We start from the raw sequence: 22,991 nt of genomic DNA on the forward strand, positions 1-22,991 counted from the left end.
TGCAAAGGGGTTCACTGACACTGCCGTGAACCGAGGCAGCCCAGCTCTTTCCGAATGCTGAACATGTTTGACAGCTGCTTAAAGATAATAACTGCCACAGTCACGGAGATAGATGTCCAGAGAGAGAATTCATAGAGAGGCGGAATTCGCAAACAACAACAACGAAAACAGTCGCGGCGCAGCGCAAAGTTGCAGAAGCCTCCTCTCCCCCTCCCCAGCTTCCAAATGTCTCACTCAAATAGGCTGAAGGGGGGAGGAAAGGTTCAAAGCCAAAGCATCCTCTATCACCCCCTCCCTCTCCCCAATGCAAACCACCCATAAACACACATCTCCTTTTCATTCTGGTACATACCCCTGGAAACCACTCACTCTCCACTCATTCCAAGGGAGGGGAGGCAGAGGGACAGAGAGAAGAAGAAGGGAGGGAGAGCAAGTAGGGAGCCTACCTTGGGAGCACCAGGAGGCGCTCAAAGGAGCAGCCAAAACATAAAGGATAATAATGATATTAATAAGGACTTGGCGAGCTTGAGGAGGGAGTCCTCCCTAGCGAGGCTCCGGAGAGTGGGGGGGGGGAGCTCAAAAAGAAGGAAACTTGGCAGAGGGAGGGGGGAGGCTTCCAGACGACTGCAGCAGCCCCTGCGAAGAGAAGCGGACCCAGAGCGGCGGTGTGTTTGCGTGTGTGTGTGCATGTGCGTGCGCGCGCAAAGCAGGCGAGCAGTAGCGCGAGGCGGGCGTAGAGCAGCAGCAGCAGTCAGTCAGTCAGTCAGTCCGGGGTATATGGGTATGTCTCTCTCTCTCTCTCTGCGTGTGTGCGACCGCGTGCGTGTGCGTGTGTGTGAGGGAGTGAGGGCGAGCGCGCCAAACGCGTGCTCGCGCAGGCAGCGGATGCAGCTGGCACGCGCCCCCGGGGGCTCCAGCGAGGAAAGGCGGGAGGAGGAGGGCGCGTGGCGGGGGGGGGGGGACGGGGACAGTGAGGGGGCGGAGCCGCCGAGAGAGGGAGAGACACCGTGAGGGGAAAGAGCCGTTTGTGGTGGTCTACCGGTGCCACTGCTGCTGCAGCTGGAGCACCGCGGGGCAGGAGGAGCCCCGAGGCACCCGGGAGCGGGGCGTGGGCTCGGCCGGGCCCTAACGCAGGGCGTCGTATCGTGTCTCCCCCCCTTCCTCCTTGCCTAGCAACCGGGCGGCGGTGGAGTCGCCGTCTGGCGGGGCTTTTTTTTGGGTGGGGGTGGTCTTTTTTCGTTGTGAGGTAGACGCCTCCGCGACGTGCGTGGTTCTAGCTCGCGTGGCAACGGCCCGGCCTGAGGCGAGCGTCGTCTCCCCGTGAGGGAAGGAGGAAGCAGCCGGCGCCGTTCCCACCCCCACCCCACTCCTCCTCATTTAGCCCGTAGCAAAGCGGGCAGAGGCAGCGGGGTTAACCTCCCAGGGGGAGGGGGGGAGATGGGGAGAGTTGCGCTCCCCACCGCTGCCCAATTGCAGCTGCTCGCCCCGCACCCCCAGCCCCCTTGGCGCTTGCTCGGCTGCTTCCTCGCGCATCCCTTTTCTGGCTGATCTATCCAGACAGGTTACTGCAATCCCGGCCGGCCGCTCACACACCCAAGAAACGTGCTCTTCCCAGAAGTTTGCATCGGCACGAGATTTGGGGCGGGGGGGGGGGAGAGAAGCTGGCTGGGGGGGGGGACACGTCCCTCTCCGTGCCTGCTTTGCACTAGCAGCAGTTGCTGGAGATGTTGGAGAATAGATGGGCTGGAGGAGGAGGAGGAGGAGGCTGGGGCTGTTGCTTAATTTAGCCTTTCACTTGTCAGATCCATGTGCACCAGAGAAGCTGTTTCAGGCTCTCTGGGTCTCCGCCACCCTGTTCTCCTCTGCTTTGCCTCTCTTTGATCTCGCTCCTCTGGAGTCTCGGTGTGTTTTTTCCCCCAGGTGATGAAATGCAAACGAGGGGAAAGTGGGTCTTGCTTGCAGCAATGTAGACTGGCATTCATAAGGTGCACTCAGAAGGGGGGTGAGCAAAGTATAGAAAGAGCTGCTTCCATTGCCTCTCTCATTCATCCCCCCAACAGCATAACAGGAAGCTGTAAAACATGCTGGTGGTGAGAGAACAGAAGACTTTAAAAAAAATAAGTATTTCCCCATAAAAAAACAGGTCATTATGACCTCCATAAGTGCTGCTGATTCTTCATCAATCTAGTAAACCATGAACATTGTATAAAATGGAATAATATTGTTGCACCCCACCACAATCTCTGAGTGGTGCAGGATTCCAGGGGTTCCAGGTGCACTTTACCCAGGGTTTGTGCTTCCTTTTGGAAATGAGGCACAGTGGAGACTGTGGTGTCTTTATGAAACATGGTTTATTTACACATACAGTGGAACCTCGGGTTGCGGATGTAATTCGTGATGGAGGAACGTCTGCAACCTGCAGCGTTCGCAAGCTGAAGCGCTGTGTCTGCACAGGCACCAGAACGATTTGGCACTTCTCTGCATGCGCGATCTAGCACTTCTGCGCATGCACGAGTGGCAAAACCCAGAAGTAACCTGTTCCGGTACTTCTGGGTTTCCTACGGCCGCAACCCGAAAACACGTAACCTGAAGCGGGCGTAACATGAGATATGACTGTATCTACAACCTGTGATGGAGGAGTTCACAGCATTAACACCCGAAAAGGGTCTTGCTTATCCAATAGTTGCAGTCTTGAATCCAAACAGAAATCAGCCATTGTACTCTTGACCTTCTACTCCAGTTTACTCCCTTTTACAGCCTGCAGCTTTTTGCTTTCGGCTTCTACCTGCCACACCAGCAAAAACTCCAAGGACTCTCAGCTTTTGTCTTTTTAACTAACTAACTAACTAGGTGCCCCTCCTATTTGTCCAGTCACAAAGCCCCTCTCATGTAGCTTTCTTAATGGGCCATTACCTTCCTTTTGTCTTCTGAATGGATCATCTCCCATGCCATTACCTCTTCAAGAAACTGGCCTGGCTTATAGTTTAACCTTTGCTAAATCCCAGGGGTTCAGTGTTTGGTACCCAGAAACTCACAACAGGTGGGGAGTCTAAAACTCATAACACAGGGAAGTCTAGCACACACAAACTCATAATAAAATATCCCCTTAACTTTTAAACATGGATGCAATCCCCTCAGTGTCTTTAAGTCAAGAGCAACAAGTTTGGATGCAGTAGGAATTACCGTATTTTTTGCTCTATAAGACTCACTTTTTCCCTCCTAAAAAGTAAGGGGAAATGTGTGTGTGTCCTATGGAATGAATGCAAGCTGCACAGCTATCCCAGAAGCCAGAACAGCAAGAGGGATCGCTGCTTTTGCTGTGCAGCAATCCCTCTTGTTGTTCTGGTTTCTGAGATTCAGAATATTTTTTTCTTGTTTTCCTCCTCCAAAAACTAGGTTCGTCTTATGGTCTGGTGCGTCTTATAGAGCGAAAAATACGGTAATTCTTATTAATGCTCCTTAGCTTTTGTGTTATGTGTCCCTATACCAGAAGCCTCAAAGCCAAGGATAGGGAATTGGGAGTTCTTGGTAGTAAAAGAGAATTCAGAAATATTATATAGTGTGTATATCAGAAACTGAGTATCAGTGAGATACAGCTGTGCCTCAATATGAAATCTATTGAAAGAATTGTGAAGTGCATATTAAAGGAAGTATAGCTCTGTGTGTCAAAGGGTATGTGGAATCCCATAAAAGGGAACAAATACCATTATGTGATCTTCATGGGTGGAAATACTAAGCCTAAAAAATAATATAGTACTGGAAACATATTATTGCCCCCTAACCCAATCTCTCAAGGTGGTGTCACTGTGGAGAAAAATATTAGGGAGGTAACTAAATAAGAAATAATGGGTGGCTTCAACTACCCACATGTTGAGTAAATGTTCATTCATGTTATGGCAAGCAGACAACATTTCTAGATTGGACAACATACAGTATGAGTTCTCCATAGAACAGTGACTTATGGAGCTAATGAGAGGAAGAGATATTCCTTGACATAATCTTAACTACGACCAGGGTCTGGTACTGAAATGTACATGCAACCAGTTACTTAGGAATGATGAGCATAGTACTGTCAAGTTCAACATATATGTAAATGGAAAATAATCCAGGAACTCTAGCATTATACCGTCTTTAAAAAATTAAAAGAGGGAACACCAGCTTCTTTTTTGGCTCAGATGTTAGTGTTTATTAAAGCAAACATTTGATAGGGTAGGCCAAAAAGCTTTCAAACTTCACAGAACTGTTCACGGAGAGGCGGGTTGGGGGGAAAGGCTCTGTGCTGCTCAAAGATTTACTACCCGCCACTGATTCCAATAAAACATCATTTGGATTACATTGGATTCCTTTTGTATTTTGCATTGACTCCTATCTTATTAGTGTATCTGTATGCTGCTGTGATTATGATTATAGTTTAGAATTCTAATTCTTCCCCCCCCCCCTTCTGTTTAAGAACAGTTTAAGGCTTTCCATATCAAAGAAAAGGTCTTTAATATGAAGGAACAGTTGAAAGGAAGGAGACTGAAAGTGTAAGGATACTTAAATCTCTTCAGAATGGTTGAAGGCTATTTAAACAGTATTAGAAAAGGTTAAACAAAACCAGTAAAGATTAAACATAGGATGTTAGCAAGTCTTGCCCAGATGAAGAAAATCAAAAGGGGCACAATCTCTGGCAAAAACGGTGTAAATAAATGTTAAAGGAAGCAAAATAGAATTTGTGGGGCACTTTACCAAAAACATTAACATAAGCAATAAAAAGTTGTTTTATGTATGAAGCAGAAAATGGATGGGGTAGGTGCAAAATAGTTGTACCATTATTTAAAATGTGATGAGATGAAAAGGGATAGGGAGATTGCAGAGAAGCTGGATCATTATTATTTTTCACCATGGATCTTCACTGAAAAAAAGCTTGAAAGATACACTTGGAACAGAGATGTCACCAAGTTTCATAATTTTTGACTGAGAATATGAAACTCAGCGATTTGTAATGTTTACCTTAAAAACAAGATGGATTATTATGCCCCTAGAGCTCTTTACAATGAGCTGGAGAAGAACTCCCACACATACACTCACCATCTTAACCTGGCTGGTATTCTCCAGCTCATTCTTCCCCAGTTTAGATCTCTGATCCCTGGAATACTGTTACAACCGTGACTCAGTTGCATTGCACCGAGCAGTATTGGATTTTCATCAGTGCCAATATTATGAACCAGAAGAGAATCCTCAGGAGTCAATGAGCTGCTTTTCTGAATACTCACTGGAACAGCTTGTAAATACTGAGCCAGTTCTGAGCAGGGCTGAGGAAAGCTCCTGTCCATAGAGGGAAGTAAACATTGAAGTTGATTAAGGCGCTGTTTTGGGACAGGGGCTATTCAATCTATTCATAATGGTCTGGAGTCAGGAGTAACTTAGCCAAATTTGAAGATGATAGCAAATTACTCAAAACGGGAACCCCAAGCAGAACTGGATTGTAAGGGCAACAAAATGGCAAATGAGATTGGATTGTAACTAGATGCAAAGAGATTCATAGTGAATTTTTTAAAACACCAGCTTCACATATAAGTGGAAGGGGTCTGAACTAAGGCAAGATGGTTTGAACATATAGGACTGATTCTGGCCCAACTGCAATGGCAGCCAATTAGTGTTCGGGCCCAGTTCATTGGGCTGGTTTTGACCTATAGAGCCTTAAACAACTCAGTACTGCAATACACCAAGAATGGCCTCTTCCCATATGAACCTATATGGACATTTCCATCATCATTTGAGGCCCTTCTTCACACGCCTCCTTTGCAAGAGGTCCAGAGGGTGGCTCCCTGCTTATGGGAAGCACTCCCCAGTGAGGCTCACCTGATGCCTTCTTTAGGCACCAGATGAAACTGTTTCTCTATAACCAGGCCTTTTTGAAGTGGGTGGTATATTTTTAATGTATTTATCTTTCCTCTTGGTTTTAATGTACCTAGGTGGAGTTTAATGTACCTAGGTGGGTTGCCCTGGGCAGGATAAAGCAACGAACAAACTTAATAATAATAATAATAACGGCAACTGAATTATCTTTTATTTTTGCATTTTTTAAATTAATTCCATAGCAACAAAACAAACTAAAACAGTGCTAACAGAAAAGTATCTCTAAAGTAAATAAGAAGTGGCATTGTTAGAATATCAAAGAATCTGCAAATCAAATATCTTTAATACGGTCAGTGACCAGGAAGCAATTTATAAAATATGACATTAAGAGTAGTATTGTGCTACAAGTAGCAGTAAAAATATGGCCAATTCTCAAAATTGGTGCTTATATTTATGACCAGGTTTCGAGTTTTAAGTTTTTAAAATTCAATTCAGGAGTCGCTACTGTTTATTATCGTTCTTTCGATGTTTACAGTTTGAACTCCTTTGTAGACATCATTGCTCATCTTATTCTTGTTGCAATGTAACAGTACTTTGCCACGGACCTGTTAATTTCGGGCTCTTTGTCAGCTAAAAGGTGTCTGATATAGGTGTCGGAGAATCTGCATACATTAAAAAATAATAATAATTCCTTAACTGATTTCCCATACCCTCTTTCCATGGTTCCTCTTATCACCGCTTTTTCTCTCATTGTCTTGGTTCACCCCCTCTATTGCAACTACTTTTGTAAACTTACATTATTTCTTGCACTGCTGAAAACCTTAGAAATCCTGTTGATTGTTTGCTTATAATACTTTTCCATATATTCAGTAAACAATATCCAGTCCTCCTTATATCTTTTGTCATTTTGATTTCTTATTCTAGTTGTCATCCCTGCTAGCTCCGCATACTCTAACAGTTTAATGTGCCATTGCTCTTTTGTCGGTACCCTATCTGTTTTCCACTTTTGTGCTAATAACGTACAGCCGTTGCTGCGTATTGGAACAGATTTCTCTCTTTTGGGGTAACTTCTGTTGTTATTAACCCCAACAACAATGCTTAGGGGTTTTCAGGAAAGGATTCCCAAAACTTTTTGTAGTAGCTGACCAGGAGCCCATCTGGTCCCTGGGCTTTTCCAGATTTCGCCTGACTTATCACCTGATGTACTTCCATCCTGGAGATGAGCATATTTAATAGCTCTGTACTTTCACTCTCAATATTTCCCAACTTACTCTATATTCTCTATAAGTTTAAAGTCTTATTTCTCTTTTTTTATACAGATCTGTGTAAAACCTCACAGATTCCTGTCTGATTTGTTTTGGATTGTTTATGTGTACTCCGTACTTTATCAGTTCATTAATTACTTTTTGTCTACTCTCTTTTTAAAGTTGCCAGGCCAGTAACTTTCCTGGTTTACTTGCAAATTCAGAATTCCTTTGTTTTACAAACTTAATTCTCCTTTCTATTTCATGGTTTACAAGCATTGAATATTGTATCTGTAATAATTTAATCTATTGGAGTTTCTCTTTATTTCCTGGGCCTTTAACCAATTCTTTCTCTTTCTTTATTAATTTGTCAGATATTTCCAATTTCTTACATTCCCTTACTTTCCTCTGGTATGCACTTTGCTGGATTAAGTAATCTCTTAAAATTGCACCCCAAACTGTTTTTAAATCAACATCTTGATTACAATTCAATTCAAATTATTCTTTAATAATTTTCTTGCCTTTCTCTATCGTATCTTTATTAATCAGTATATCTTCCTGTAGCCTCCATCTTTTATATGCTAGTTCTTTTCCCCGGAATGTAACTAGTATTGGGTTATGGTCTGAGAGTGTTCTCGGTTGTATTTCCACTTTCCTTGCTCTAAGGGCCAGATCTTTTCTAACAACAACTGAATTATGGATGAAACCTTGTGATCTTGGGGTATGTCTTGGTCATGAAAAAAGCAAATTCCATGTTAGGGATTCTTTTTAAAATTCCGTGTTTGGGATTATAAAACAGCCAGAAGAATAATAATAGCTAAAATATAAATCTGCTACATTTGAAATAAAGAACTGAACTTCCCACCTCAAAGAAGAATATAGATATGAAAAAAGGGTACAAAATCAATGAGCCTTGTTCATGTGTTTATCGTGTTGCGGTGAGTGTGGGTGTGTGCAGTAGAAAAACATGCGTGCATAGCCCTGTACTAGGGATATGCACTGGATATAGACAAATTCTGAGATGAAGCAGAATCTGGGATCTGGTACATTGCAGGTAGCAAAAATGGCCCAAAAGGTGCGGGGAGATATATATAAGTGATTGCTGGAAGTGAAAGTCATATCACTTATTAAAGCTTACTACAATGTCAGGATGGAAAGCTAGGGAAAGGGAGAACAAATGTCATTGTACGGGGGGGGGGGCAGAGGAAGAGACAAGTCAACCTTGTAACCTGAGATAATGACTTTACCCAGAAAACAATCTCTCTCTGTTCTTCCCAATCCAAAATCAACTTTAAAGGCGGCTAGCACTAAAACTGACGGACCTATTTGTTTCCTACTGGCCAGTTTCTTGCCCCAGAACACCTGCCTGACGGTTGCAATTTTCAGACCAATTGCCCACAAAGCAGTCAGAGACACTGTGATTTACCAACCATAAAAACTGTAGTGGCTGCCCAGGTGGGAAAACCATGGGATCTATGCTTCTGAAATTTGGATGTGATTCATGCCTGCAGAATGGACAACCTTGCTTGCAAATTTCATCCAGTTCTGCCAAAAAAAACCAACAACCACAGTTATATACATTTCCTTTTAAATAGCAAATGTTAAAGGTGTTCAGCACAAAAACTCCTGGATCTATTTGTCTGTGATTTGACAAACTTCTTTCCACACAGAGGTGGATTATAGTACTCAGAGTGGTTCCTGATAATAATACTATCCTGGGCTCCCTTTAACCTTAAACTGGCCTTTTGCATTCCTGTGCAACATGGTCTAGCAAAAAAAAAAAAAAGACGAATGCTCTATAATTAGCTAAACTAAAATGGTTCTGAAAGGTTTTGTTCTCATCTTTTATGAAACTTACTGTGCCAATTAGCAAAGATGCATTAAACATAATGGGCTTCAATAGAATCAATAACATTAAAAGTATGAGTCCTAGAGAAATAACTGGATTTGTATGAAACCCTTATACAAAATTCCAAGAGACTGTTGCAATCTCCCTCCTTCCCTCTACACACACACACACCCTGCTCATGTTGCTTGCCAACCCCCCCACCTCACCCCACTGATACCTCTCAGTCTCTCCATCTCATCCCTTTTCATCCCCCCACGCACCCACCCACCGCTCACCCCTCTCCCATGACCTCACTGCTCACCATACCCCACTGGCTGGAGAAAGGGAAAGAGGGTTTTCTCCCCTTCCTCTCCCCACCAATAAATAAGGTGATAAAATAAAATAAATCAGGGCTCAGAATCTCTTCCAGACATCTCTGTCTCAAGGCAAGGGACAAATTTCAGCAGCATTAGCAGTCAAGGGACTTATATGATGTGCCAATGTACCAGTTTTCCAAGCACTGACAATTTATGTCAAATGATGAACGTTTTGTGCAGTAGAGAGCAGTGCAACACACACACACACACACACACACACACCAACCAACCATCATGAAGGGTGGTGAAAAAGACAACTGGGTAAACCTCCTTGATTCAAATTGATTTCCCCAGATGTCCTTCCTGTAAAGCATGGGAGAGAGTAGGTGGACCTGTAAATTCTCATCTAAATATTTCTCTGTTTACTTTTTACACTTGCATACCAAATAAAGTTCAGGGAATTGTAATTAGGCAGCCCACACACCAAGGCACATTTTGATGCAAAATTACAGCATTAAGGTGCCTTTTTCATAGTGCAAATGAAGCCCAAATTGGTTTTTTTAAAGCCCACTTTCTAGCGTTTTATCTGTCATCTATCTATCTATCCATCCATCTATCTATGGAGAAACAGTAAAAATCTTTGTTAAAAAACAACATTGTTTTCATTGTTTCCACTAGCCCCACTTGGACTCAGTTGTATGCTGCTCCTAAAATAATTACCAATCGTCAATTTCAGCTATGTGTCTGAAACTCTTCTCTCTGAAGAACAGTTTTCTGGATGGAAGGACCTTTTTGCTTAGATGAGCAGTTACTTCCACGATCCCTTACCTATATTCTGAAATGGTAGAGTCCAGCTATAGATTTGCCACTTAAGTGCAATAAAAGTAAGTAAAATATAAAACTAAGTTCAGTGTTTAGTCCATCCCTAGACCAGGATGTTCATATTGCAAAACCTGAAGAACTTACTTTATGCTCTGATTCAATATGGTGCATATATACATGGTGGACAAAAGGATTTGTGACAATCTGTATTTCAAAGATGCAAAAAGGATAATCCTGCACTTAAGCTTCTTATCTGAGATGCAAACAACAGATCAGGAAGAATCAGCCTTCATGATTTGCTTCATTTTGCTGGGTAATCCATTTTTTTTCAAATTGAACACAAAGGATAAGAATATATTTATATATCTACTTCATTGAAGAATTGCTGTTGGCTTAACTTTGTGAATGTTCTTTTTAGGGTGGAGACAATTTGTTTTTTGGACAACACAAAATATATCCCACTGATTCAAAATCCCATGTCTTTGCATTGTAACTACAGTCCCCCAACTGGTACCCACATACAAGCTGAAAGGAAAGAGATAACAGTTGATTATCAATCATTATTTTTAGATTTTAGATTATTTTGTGTTCTTCAAAATGTCCTCCTAAGCTAGATGGATAGATGTTAAGGCCAGGCTGACACGTCATAAAGCAAAACTACATTCCATTATCAACTATGTTGTTACAGGAGGGCAAACAATGGTACCTTGGCTCTCAAACGCCTTGGTTCTCAAACACCAAAAACCCTGAAGTAAGTGTTCCAGTTTTCAAATGTTTTTCAGAAGCTGAACATCCAATGCAGCTGTCGGCTATTGTTTCTGGGGCGCCTGCACCAATCAGAAGTCACTCCCTGGTTTTCGAACATTTCAGAAGTCAAATGGACTTCTGGAATGGATTAAGTTCGAGAACTGTATCTGGCGCTTTTGGTTTTGCTATTTATTTTGCGTTTGTGTTTTTGAGGCTTTTTCAGTTAATTTGTTTTTATGACTGTGTGGAACCCAGTTCAGCTGATTGATTGATTGATTGATTGATTGTGTGACTGCGGAAATGGATAAAAGTCCTCCCTCCAAACAATGACTATCATCAGAGCAAGTAAGAAAAAAAATATTTTTAATTTTCATCATCTACAATACTGTTTTATTTATTTTATAGTACAGTGCATTGATTATTGCTTTCATTTTATGGATCAATGGTCTCGTTAGAGAGTAAAATCCATGCTGTTTTAGGGGTTGTTTTTAAAAGTCTGGATTAATTTGTTTTGCATTACTTTCAATGGGAAAGCACACTTGGTTTTGGAACACTTTGGTTTTGGAACAGACTAACGGATTAGGTTTGAGAACCAAGGTACCACTGTATTCAGATTTTACCATGTCCTATTGCTGAATTAGTGAAACTGCTTTTTGACCAATCATTTGGGTATGCATAATTTCACTTCTATTTTCTTTGTACGGTGGTACTTCGGTTTAAGAACAGTCCGGTTTAAGAACGATTTGATTTACAAACTCTGCAAAACCGGAAATAGTGTCTTGGTTTGAGAACTTTACCTTGGTCTAAGAACGGAATCTGAATGGTGGAAGGGCACCGGCGGCAGGAAGCTTCATTAGGGAAAGCACGTCTCGGTTTAAGAACGGTTTCGGTTTAAGAACGGACTTCCGGAACGGATTAAGTTCGTAACCCAAAGTACCACTGTACCAACATGTGGGCAGACAATGCTTTGAACCACTCTGATCTATTCTGACTTGTCTTACATTTTATCTCTCAAAACCTGACACTTCTTCAGCCCCTCTTCCAGAATCTGTTCTTGATTCCAAATTCCCCAGTTCTTACTGAAATGCAGTAGAGTCTGAAATCTCTAGAGGCTTCTCCTTTACTGGGAGCCATGGTTCACCAACATGGTGCATGCAAGTGCATCTATAATAATAATAATAATAATAATAATAATAATAATAGGACCCTCGTACCTATGGGACCCCCTCTCCTGGTATGCCCCACAGAGGACCTTAAGGTCCATAAATAGCAACACCCTAGAGGTCCTGGGCCCTAACGAAGTTAGATTAGCCTCAACCAGAGCCAAGGCCTTTTCAACATTGGCTCTGGCCTGGTGGAACGCTCTGTCTCATGAGACCAGGGCCCTGCGGGATCTGATTTCTTTCCCAGGGCCTGTAAGACAGAGTTGTTCCACCTGGCCTTTGGCTTAGAATCAGTTTGATTCCCTCCCCCTCTTTCTTCTCCCTTTCTCCTCCTGTGAAGAGGCTGCATCCTAATGTTTTAATGTTGTATTTTAATCTTGTTTTTTAAATTGTATTTTAATCAACTTCTTTTTATTATTGGCTGTTAGCCGCTCTGAGCCCGGTCTTGGCTGGGGAGGGTGGTGTATAAATAAAAATTATTATTATTATTATTATTATTATTATTATTATTATTATTATTATTCTATGCCCATAGAGTTCCCCCCTGCAGGGGAGTCTGCAGGGGCTCCCCTGATGCTGAAGTTGGAGCTGAAAGAAGAATTCTAGAATAAGCAATAGAATAAGTTGCAGCCTATGCTTGGTTGTGGGGTGTATATGGTGCCTATTTGGGATACAGGTGGCGCTGTGGGTCGCCCTAACAGATGATCTTCGTAGACAGCTGGATCGAGGCGGGTCGGGGCTGCTGATTCTTCTAGATCTGTCAGCAGCTTTCGACATGGTCGATCATGAACTTCTGGACCACCGCCTCGCCGACGTGGGGGTCCAGGGCACAGTCCTTCAATGGCTGCGCTCGTTTCTCTCTGGTCGGGGACAGAGGGTGGCGCTTGGGGGGGAACTGTCATCCCGCCACTCCTTGGTGTGTGGAGTGCCTCAGGGTGCGATTCTCTCCCCGATGCTTTTTAACATCTTTATGCGCCCCCTCGCCCAGCTTGTCCGGAGTTTTGGGCTGGGCTGCCATCAGTATGCTGATGACACCCAACTCTATCTGTTGATGGATGGCCATCCTGACTCGGCCCCAGACACACTGATCAGATGCTTGGAAGCTGTGGCTGGATGGTTACGTGGGAGCCGGTTGAAGTTAAATCCTTCGAAGACAGAGGTCCTCTGGCTGGGACGGGATGATATGGGATTGAGGGGGCAACTCCCATCTCTTGCGGGGGTGCAATTAGTGCCAGCACCGTCCGTTAAGAGTTTGGGTGTAATCTTCGATACCTCCCTCTCCATGGAGGCGCAGATTGCAGCTATAACAAAGGCGGCATTTTTTCATCTCCGCCAAGCTAAGCAGTTGGCCCCTTACCTCTCTCGCCCTGACCTAGCCACTGTGATCCACGCGACGGTCACCTCCAGACTGGATTATTGTAACTCGCTCTACGTGGGGCTGCCCTTGAGACTGACCCAGAAACTCCAGCGGGTGCAGAATGCCGCAGCAAGACTCCTTACGGGGTCTTCGCTGCGGGATCACATTCATCCGGTGCTATACCAGCTGCACTGGCTCCCGGTGGAGTACAGGATCAGGTTTAAGGTGCTGGTTTTAACCTTCAAAGCCCTACACGGCCTAGGACCCTCGTATCTACGGGACCGCCTCTCCTGGTATGCCCCACAGAGGAACTTACGGTCCTCAAACAAAAACATCTTGAAGGTCCCAGGCCACAGAGAGGTTAGGCTGGCCTCAACTAGAGCCAGGGCTTTTTCGGCTGCGGCTCCAACCTGGTGGAACGCTCTGTCACAAGAGACAAGGGCCCTGCAGGACTTGACATCTTTCCGCAGGGCCTGCAAGACAGAGCTGTTCCACCAGGCCTTTGGTTAGGGCACAGCCTGACTCCCTCCTTTGGCAATCTTTACAATACTTTAGTTTATGGTTGCCATCCATTTTGATTTTAATTAATTCTTATGATGTTTTATAATGTTGCACTATTTTAGTGTTGTTAGCCGCCCTGAGCCCGGCTTCGGCTGGGGAGGGCGGGATATAAATAAAATTTATTATTATTATTATTATTATTAAATCACAGAGCCTAGGACTTGCTGATCAGAAGGTCGGTGGTTCGAATCTCCATGATGGGGTGAGCTCCCGTTGCTCAGTCCCTGCTCCTGCCAACCTAGCAGTTCGAAAGCACATCAAAATGCAAGTAGATAAATAGGTACCACTCTGGCGGGAAGGTAAATGGCATTTCTGTGCGCTGCTCTGGTTTGCCAGAAGTGGCTTAGTCATGCTGGCCACATGACCCGGAAGCTGTACGCCGGCTCCCTCGGTCAATAAAGCGAGATGAGTGCTGCAACCCCAGAGTCGGCCACGACTGGACCTAATGGTCAGGGGTCCCTTTACCTTTTTATGGTGCCTATATCAGTTTTGCCCATTTGCAAATGTGGCCATGGGCTTAAAAAAATTGCTTGCCACGTCCTTCAATTCTGTTTTCAGCAGAATAGAACTAAGCCAAAACTGTGAACCTAAACTCATTAGTGCTACGTACATCCAAGATGATATTTAAAGTCATAAAAGTTCAAAGGAGCTAGTTTGTTTCTTCTGTTGGACCTCAGCATAGTGCTATATTCCTTTAATGCACAATGAAAAAGCTCTGCATGCAAGTGTGCCCCAGATATAACTGCAGAGTAAGCCTTCATTCGCAAATCTAGTTCATCAGAGTACTTAAAAGAGATCGTAACCTGAACTTTAATTCCCAGTTAGGATTTTCTACAAGCCATTTTAGGATATAAAGCCATTGTCTCCTCGGTCGTTTCCAACATCACTGCAAAATCCCCTGTTGATGAACTAGATTAATTTTTTTTGCAGCATATAGGATTTTTATGTCAGGTGTTAATGTTATGTAACTACGACACTAATGGCTTGCAACTGATCAGTCTTTATAATCAGTCAAAGAAGTGACACAGATTAAGAAACTGCAGTGTTCATAATGTTGCGAAGTTCTCTCTGTAGCATTTATTAAGGTGTTAATCTGGGCTTCGGCTGGGGAGGGCGGGATATAAATAAAATTTATTATTATTATTATTATTATTATTATTATTATTATTATTATTATTATTATTATCTGCTGATATCTCTGGCAATCTCTGTATTGGGTGGGGAAGGACTGTAAAATAAAAACATTAACAGATCAATCACAGCTGGGAAATTCCTTTATGGCACTAAAGCATTAAAATACTGCTGCTATATCAGGGGCAGATTTGGCGGGGTTGTATTTGTTTTTTTCTTTAAAAAAACAACAACTATTAATGTGGATTTTTTAAATGTAGTTCTCAAGTCACTGCATATCTCTGGAGTTAAGATGGGGAGGATGTGGGTATCCAGTTGTCATTGGACTCACCCATCACCCCCAGCCGGCATGGCCAATGTTTCCATCACTGCTCAAGATGAACAGGCCAGTGGGTGATAAGGACAGTAACAGCGACACTGAATAAGAAGCCAGTTCAGCATGGAGACTCCATCCAGGCAACATGATCAGACATTCCTATGCACTTGTTCTTTTGATAGCCTCTTTGCTCAATACCAGCCTTAAACTCAAGGCAACTATGACGTGGTCAATGCAAGATTATAGCAGACCTTCCAAGTGTCCCTATTTTCCAGGCACAGGTCAATTCTGTGTCCAAGGCAGCTGTTTATCAGCTCCATCTGGTATGCAGGCTGAGACCCTATCTGCCTGCGGACTGCCTCGCCAGAGTGGTGCATGCTCTGGTTATCTCCTCGCCAGAAGTGGCTTAGTCATGCTGGCCATATTACCCGGAAGCTGTCTGCGGACAAATGCCGGCTCCCTCGGCCTATAGAGCGAGATGAGCGTGCAACCCCAGAGTTGTCTGAGACTGAACTTAACAGTCAGGGGTACCTTTACCTTTAATCTTTTGTTGGAAGTCACCCAGAGTGGCTGGGAAAACCCACCCAGATGGGCAGGGTAGAAATAATAAATGGTGGTGGTGATGATGATGACAAGTGTTGACCAGAGTTTGTAGCAATGTTTACAGCCAACTGTTCTTGTGAACATTTGCGGCAGTGCCGAATTACAAAACAGGTAGGCTTCCTTATACAGGACTGCCTTCAGACAGCTCAGGAGTCAAATAACTTGTTTTGTCTTCCAGTGTGGATTACACAGCATTAGGGGATTATATCCTTCACTGGTTATCTTGTTTGGGTTACCTTTTCTTTTAGATTAATGTGCCACCTATAGAACTCAATGTTGTCACTGCATGTTGCTGTACGTGGCTATCATTTGAATTAATTATAAGAAAATGGCTTCTTTAGCAGGTTTCACACAAATTAAATTAAACGTAATGGATTGAAATTAGATTTAATCATAATAGTTTGAGTGGGCTCACTGATTTTGATGGGTCTACTGGATCAGTCTACTGGAAGTGAGAGCTGGACCATAAAGAAGGCTGATCGCCGAAGAATTGATGCTTTTGAATTATGGTGCTGGAGGAGACTCTTGAGAGTCCCATGGACTGCAAGAAGATCAAACCTATCCATTCTTAAGGAAATCAGCCCTGAGTGTTCACTGGAAGGACAGATCGTGAAGCTGAGGCTCCAATACTTTGGCCACCTCATGAGAAGAGAAGACTCCCTGGAAAAGACCCTGATGTTGGGAAAGATGGAGGGCACAAGGAGAAGGGGACCACAGAGGACGAGATGGTTGGACAGTGTTCTCGAAGCTACCAGCATGCGTTTGACCAAACTGCGGGAGGCAGTGGAAGACAGGAGTGCCTGGCGTGCTCTGGTCCATGGGGTCACGAAGAGTCAGACACGACTAAACGACTAAACAACAACAACTGGATCAGTCTGCATCTGAACCTGTAAGATGATTCCAGTATAAATGTTTCACATTGTTTGTCTAACGTGCGGGGGGAAATACACAAAGCATTTTAGACTGAGGGCTCAAGCCACGCTTTCTCCTGCATTTTGAACCCAGCCCACTTTGTTATGGTGTGTCACACAGCACTGGAATCACATGCTCGCTTGAGGGCATGAAGCATCCTCTGAATTATCAGTCATTATTCACCAAGGTTATCTTAAGTTCGAGCTGAATCACTAGAATATCACGACTGATCTGGTGTCCTTAGATACGTGATAAAGCTTCCTTTGAGAAATAATTATAAAACAAATCATAATGTAGGGTATGAATTATGTACATTTTCTTCCATCTCTCCACTTAAGACTTGCACAGAAAGTAATTTACCCAGTTCAACCATTGTGGCTCAGAAGGGATCTGCTATCTTTCCAGTTTGAAGAAAAATTGCCACAATTCCATTTTGTGGGCACCTCTGCTATTAGGATCGAGTAATAAGAACTGTAAAATGTTTCTCAGTTGAGCTATTTAGAAATAACGTTGACCTCTAGCTCAACAGGAATCATTTAAAATGAGCCGAGAGTCTGTAATGTAAAAATTACTTAATTTTATATGAGGAGGGCAACATTCAGGTCACAAGTAAATAGTTTTAACACTAGGACACTTGAATCTCAAAACCGCTGGAGGCAGTAGTTATAAAATATATCTCTTTGGAGCACCCTTAGAACATAATGCAGAAAGTTGACTTGTTAGGCATTTCTGGCTCCAGCCTTTGTAAATCGAAGTGTAATCGTATAGGCACTTTCACTTGCATATGCTAGTTTGATTCCAGCTTACCTTCTGAATTTTCTCACTAATGATTTCTCAATCATTATCCCCACGAGACTGCTCATGTTGCCATCTCATGAAGAATGTGATGGTCCTGGAGAGGGCTTTCCGGAACCCAGAAGTGTTTAACAATTATCACTCACTGGTGAATATCCTCACTTTGGTCAAGGTGCTTGGAAGGGTGGCTTCAGGAATTCTTGGAGCAAAAACTATTATCTGGACCTATTCCAATTTACGTAGTTTCAGACCAGGTTGGGGCACTGAAACTGCTACGGTCACCCTGATTGGAAACATTTGTTCGAACAGAGATGCGGATGTCAGGACAGGAGGGCATTTCCTCTTTGATCTTGCAGTGGCTTTTAAGACAATTGCCCAGGGTATTTTATTTTATTTTATTTATTTATTTATAAATAAATAAATAAATAGAGTCTGCTAATATGTACATAAAATATCAAAGCAACTGTACATAAAACTGGTAAAATTTAAAGCATATCAAAAAGTTATAATCAGAAATCAAGAAACTATTGGGATTCTTTTGGAGCAGCTCTGGGAGATGGGGTATTGACTTACAGTGTCTCCACTATTACCTTAGATGCTGCTTCCAAAAAGTAGTTAGGAGGCACTATTGCTTTGCCAGGGACGCGGGTGGCGCTGTGGTCTAAACCACTGAGCCTCTTGGGCTTGCCGATCAGAAGGTCAGCGGTTCGAATCCTTGCGACGGGATGAGCTCCCGTTGCTCGGTCCCAGCTCCTGTCAACATAGCAGTTCAAAAGCACGGCTAAAGTGCAAGTAGATAAATAGGTACCACTCCGGTGGGAAGGTAAACAGCGTTTCCGTGTGTTGCTCTGGTTTCAGTGTTCCATTGTGCCAGAAGTGGCTTCATGCTGGCCACATGAGCCGGAAAAATTGTCTGAGGACAAACGCTGGCTCCCTCAGCCTGTAAAGCGAGATGAGCCCCACACCCCATAATCGTCTGCGACTGGACTTAACTGTCAGATCCTTTTATTGCTTGGCCCCATGGGAGTTGTCTTTCATCATCCAAAGGGTTCCATCTTGTCTCCAAGCTACCATATTTTTCCATGTAGAAGACACCCCCGTGTATAAGAAGACCCCTATTTTCTTAACCCAAAATTAAGAAAGTGCACTATGCACTATCAATGTATAATACGACCCCTTATTTTAAACTTCAAAAATTTAGGGAAAAATATAGTCTTATGCATGGAAAAATATGGTATTTAACATGTATTTGAAACCACTGGGATCTGTCATTAGGAGATCTGGAGTAAAGTGTCATCAATAGGCAAATAACACCCTGATCTACCTCTCTGTTCCATCTGAATCAGGAGAGCTGGTTGAGGTGTTAGACTGGTGCTTGGACGTGATGATGGGATAAAAAAGGTAAAGGGACCCCTGACCATTAGGTCCAGTCATGACCGACTCTGGGGTTGCGGCGCTCATCTCGCTTTATTGGCCGAGGGAGCAGGCGTACAGCTTCCGGGTCATGTGGCCAGTATGACTAAGCCACTACTGGCGAACCAGAGCAGTGCATGGAAATGCTGTTTACCTTCCCGCTGGAGCGGTACCTATTTATCTACTTGCACTTTGACATACTTTCGAACTGCTAGGTTGGCAGGAGCAGGGACCGAGCAACGGGAGCTCACCCCATCGCGGGGATTCGAACCGCTGACCTTCTGATCGGCAAGCCCTAGCCTCTATGGTTTAACCCACAGTGCCACTCGTGTTCTGTGATGATGGGATGGATGCGGGCAAATAAATTGGAGCAGAATCCTGAAAGACAGAGGTGTTATGTGCAGCAGGGTCTTACGTTACATCAGCCCCTGCTGAAATGGGGTTGCACTCCCTTGGCAGGTGCAGGGCTGCTGCTTGGGGCTGCTCCTGGATTCAGCCCTGTCACTGGAGGTTCAGGTGACCTTGGTGACTAGGAGTCCCTTTGTCCAGATAGAATCATAGAATCATAGAATCATAGAGTTGGAAGAGACCACAAGGGCCATCGAGTCCAACCCCCTGCCAAGCAGGAACACCATCAGAGCACTCTTGACATATGGTTGTCAAGCCTCTGCTTAAAGACCTCCAAAGTAGGAGACTCCACCACACTCCTTGGCAGCAAATTCCACTGTCGAACAGCCCTTACTGTCAGGAAGTTCTTCCTAATGTTTAGGTGGAATCTTCTTTCTTGTAGTTTGGATCCATTGCTCCGTGTCCGCTTCTCTGGAGCAGCAGAAAACAACCTTTCTCCCTCCTCTATGTGACATCCTTTTATATATTTGAACATGGCTATCATATCACCCCTTAACCTCCTCTTCTCCAGGCTAAACATGCCCAGCTCCCTTAGCCGTTCCTCATAAGGCATCGTTTCCAGGCCTTTGACCATTTTGGTTGCCCTCCTCTGGACACGTTCCAGTTTGTCAGTGTACTTCTTGAATTGTGGTGCCCAGAACTGGACACAGTACTCCAGGTGAGGTCTGACCAGAGCAGAATACAGTGGCACTATTACTTCCCTTGATCTAGATGCTATACTCCTATTGATGCAGCCCAGAATTGCATTGGCTTTTTTAGCTGCCGCGTCACACTGTTGGCTCATGTCAAGTTTGTGGTCAACCAAGACTCCTAGATCCTTTTCACATGTACTGCTCTCAAGCCAGGTGTCCCCCATCTTGTATTTGTGCCTCTCATTTTTTTCCCCCAAGTGCAATACTTTACATTTCTCCCTGTTAAAATTCATCTTGTTTGTTTTGGCCCAGTTCTCTAATCTGTCAAGGTCGTTTTGAAGTGTGATCCTGTCCTCTGGGGTGTTAGCCACCCCTCCCAGTTTGGTGTCATCTGCAAATTTGATCAGGATGCCCTTGAGTCCATCATCCAAGTCGTTGATAAAGATGTTGAATAAGACCGGCCCCAAGACAGAACCCTGTGGCACCCCACTAGTCACTCTTCTCCAGGATGAAGAGGAACCATTGATGAGCACCCTTTGGGTTCGGTCAGTCAGCCAGTTACAAATCCACTGAGTGGTAGCAGAGTCAAGACCGCATTTTACCAGCTTCTTTACAAGAATATCATGGGGCACCTTGTCAAATGCCTTGCTGAAATCAAGGTAGGCTACATCCACTGCGTTCCCTTCATCTACCAGGCTTGTAATTCTGTCAAAAAACGAGATCAGGTTAGTCTGACATGACTTATTTTTCAGAAATCCATGCTGACTATTGGTGATCACAGCATTCCTTTCTAGGTGCTCACAGACTGTTTGCTTAATGATCTGCTCCAGAATCTTCCCTGGTATTGATGTCAGACTGACTGGGCGATAATTATTTGGGTCCTCTCTTTTCCCCTTTTTGAAAATAGGGACAACATTTGCCCTCCTCCAGTCTGCCGGGACTTCGCCTGTTCTCCAGGAATTCTCAAAGATGACTGCCAGTGGTTCTGAGATCACATCTGCCAGTTCTTTTAATACTCTTGGATGCAGTTCATCTGGCCCTGGAGACTTGAATACATCTAAACTAGCCAAGTATTCTTGTACTATCTCCTTAGTTATTCTGGGTTGTGTTTCCTTTGCTGAATCATTTGCTCCAAATTCTTCAGGTCGGGCATTGTTTTCTTTATCGGAGAAGACTGAGGCAAAGAAGGCATTGAGGAGTTCAGCCCTTTCTGTGTCCCCTGTTTGTATTTCACCATCTTCTCCTCTGAGTGACCCCACTGTTTCTTTGTTCTTCCTTTTGCTACGAACATACCCATAAAAGCCTTTTTTGTTGCTTTTAACCTCTCTAGCAAGCCTGAGTTCATTCTGTGCTTTAGCTTTTCTGACTTTGTGTCTACACGTGCTGGCTATTTGTTTGAATTCCTCTTTGGTGGTTTCCCCCCTTTTCCATTTTTTGTACACATCCTTTTTTAATCTTAACTCAGTTAAAAGTTCTTTAGATAGCCACCCTGGCTTCTTTAGGCACCTTCCATGTTTCCGTCTCATTGGTATTGCCTGACGTTGTGCTTTTACTATCTCCCTCTTAACAAACTCCCAGCCATCATGAACTCCCTTTCCTTTTAGTATTACTGCCCATGGGATCTCACCCAGCACTTCCCTAAGTTTTATGAAGTCGGCTTTCTTAAAGTCAAGAAATTGAGTCCTAGTATGCTTGGCTGCTCCTTTCCGCTGTATAGTAAACTTCAGAAGAGCATGATCACTCGCGCCTAATGATCCTTCCACTTCTACCCCACTAACCAGGTCATCAACATTGGTTAGGACCAGATCTAAAATGGCTGTTCCTCTTGTTGCTTCTCCCACTTTCTGGACAATGAAGTTGTCTGCAAGGCCAGTGAGGAATCTGTTTGACCTTAAGCTCTTAGTTGTGCTGGTTTACCTTAAAACAGGACCACTCCATGTATGAACCTCCAGCCAGAATGTAGCCCATTATTCATGCATTGTGGCATCTCAGGTGCTTGAAGGTGCCCCCTGCAACATAATTTTGCTCTTTTAGGTAGGCAGTGTGAAATATTCCATGTAGACCCTGGAGAGGCACCATACATGGTTGTTGGCCTACATCTCCCCGGGGCTAAGATCCAAGATGTAACTGAACGACTGCAAGGAATCATAAAACCCACTGACAAATACCCCTTCCTCTTGGTTCATGTGGGAATCAATGACACTGCAAACAATAGCCTCCAGAAGATCAAAAGAGACTACGAGGCTCTGGGCAGGAAATTGAAGCAATTAAATGCACAAATTGTCATCTCATCTGTCCTCCCAGTTGAACGACGTGGCCCAGGGAGAGAGGGGAAAATAGTGGAAGTGAACACCTGGCTTCGCAAATGGTGTAGACAGGAACGGTTTGGATTCTTAGATCACGGACTGCAGTTTCTTGAAGATGGACTTCTGGCAAGCGATGGGCTGCACCTCACAACGGTTGGGAGGAATGTTTTTGCCAAAAATCTCAGAAACCTCATCAGGAGGGCTTTAAACTGACTAATGTGGGGGAGGGAGACAGTGCTCCTGAAGGTAGGAGTCTATCAATTGATGAAGATGATCATCCAAATGTCATAGACCAAATGGAGCAAACAGCATGCAGACCTAGTGGTGGGAGGAAAAAATCCTTAAATAAGAGACACGGGGGAATGATTAATAGACTTCAATGTCGGTACACTAATGCACAAAGCATGGGAAATAAACAAGATGAGCTTGAGCTCTTGGTACAGCAAACTAAATATGCCATAATAGGCATCACTGAAACCTGGTGGGATAAGTCCCACGACTGGAATGTAATAATGGAGGGATACAATCTATTTCAGAGATACAGACCAGACAAGAAAGGAGGAGGAGTGGCGTTATATGTCAGGGATGTGTATAC

At 43.9% G+C, this 22,991-nt stretch overlaps 1 protein-coding gene and 1 long non-coding RNA gene across 4 annotated transcripts in view; both read right to left on the reverse strand.

Moving 5' to 3' along the window:
* Window positions 1-919, reverse strand: part of GABRA2 (gamma-aminobutyric acid type A receptor subunit alpha2) — a 73,757-nt gene extending 72,838 nt beyond the window's left edge. Inside the window, exon 1 of one of the 3 annotated variants that reach the window (XM_083460052.1) lies at window positions 447-919. The gene's annotated coding sequence lies outside the window, so the exon portion shown is untranslated. Of the gene's footprint in view, window positions 1-352; window positions 376-446 lie in introns of those variants that run through there. The other 2 variants (XM_083460049.1, XM_083460051.1) reach the window with 2 other exon arrangements.
* The window catches only part of LOC310686473, a 209,427-nt gene extending 186,670 nt beyond the window's left edge, over window positions 1-22,757 (reverse strand). The window contains exon 1 of the long non-coding RNA XR_014515954.1: window positions 22,294-22,757. This is a non-coding gene — a long non-coding RNA (uncharacterized lncRNA). The remainder of the gene's footprint in view (window positions 1-22,293) is intronic.
* Window positions 22,758-22,991: the final 234 nt, after the last annotated feature.

Source organism: Podarcis liolepis (genome assembly GCF_965112155.1).
Source record: "Podarcis liolepis genome assembly, chromosome: 9".
NCBI classification, from domain to species: domain Eukaryota; kingdom Metazoa; phylum Chordata; class Lepidosauria; order Squamata; family Lacertidae; genus Podarcis; species Podarcis liolepis.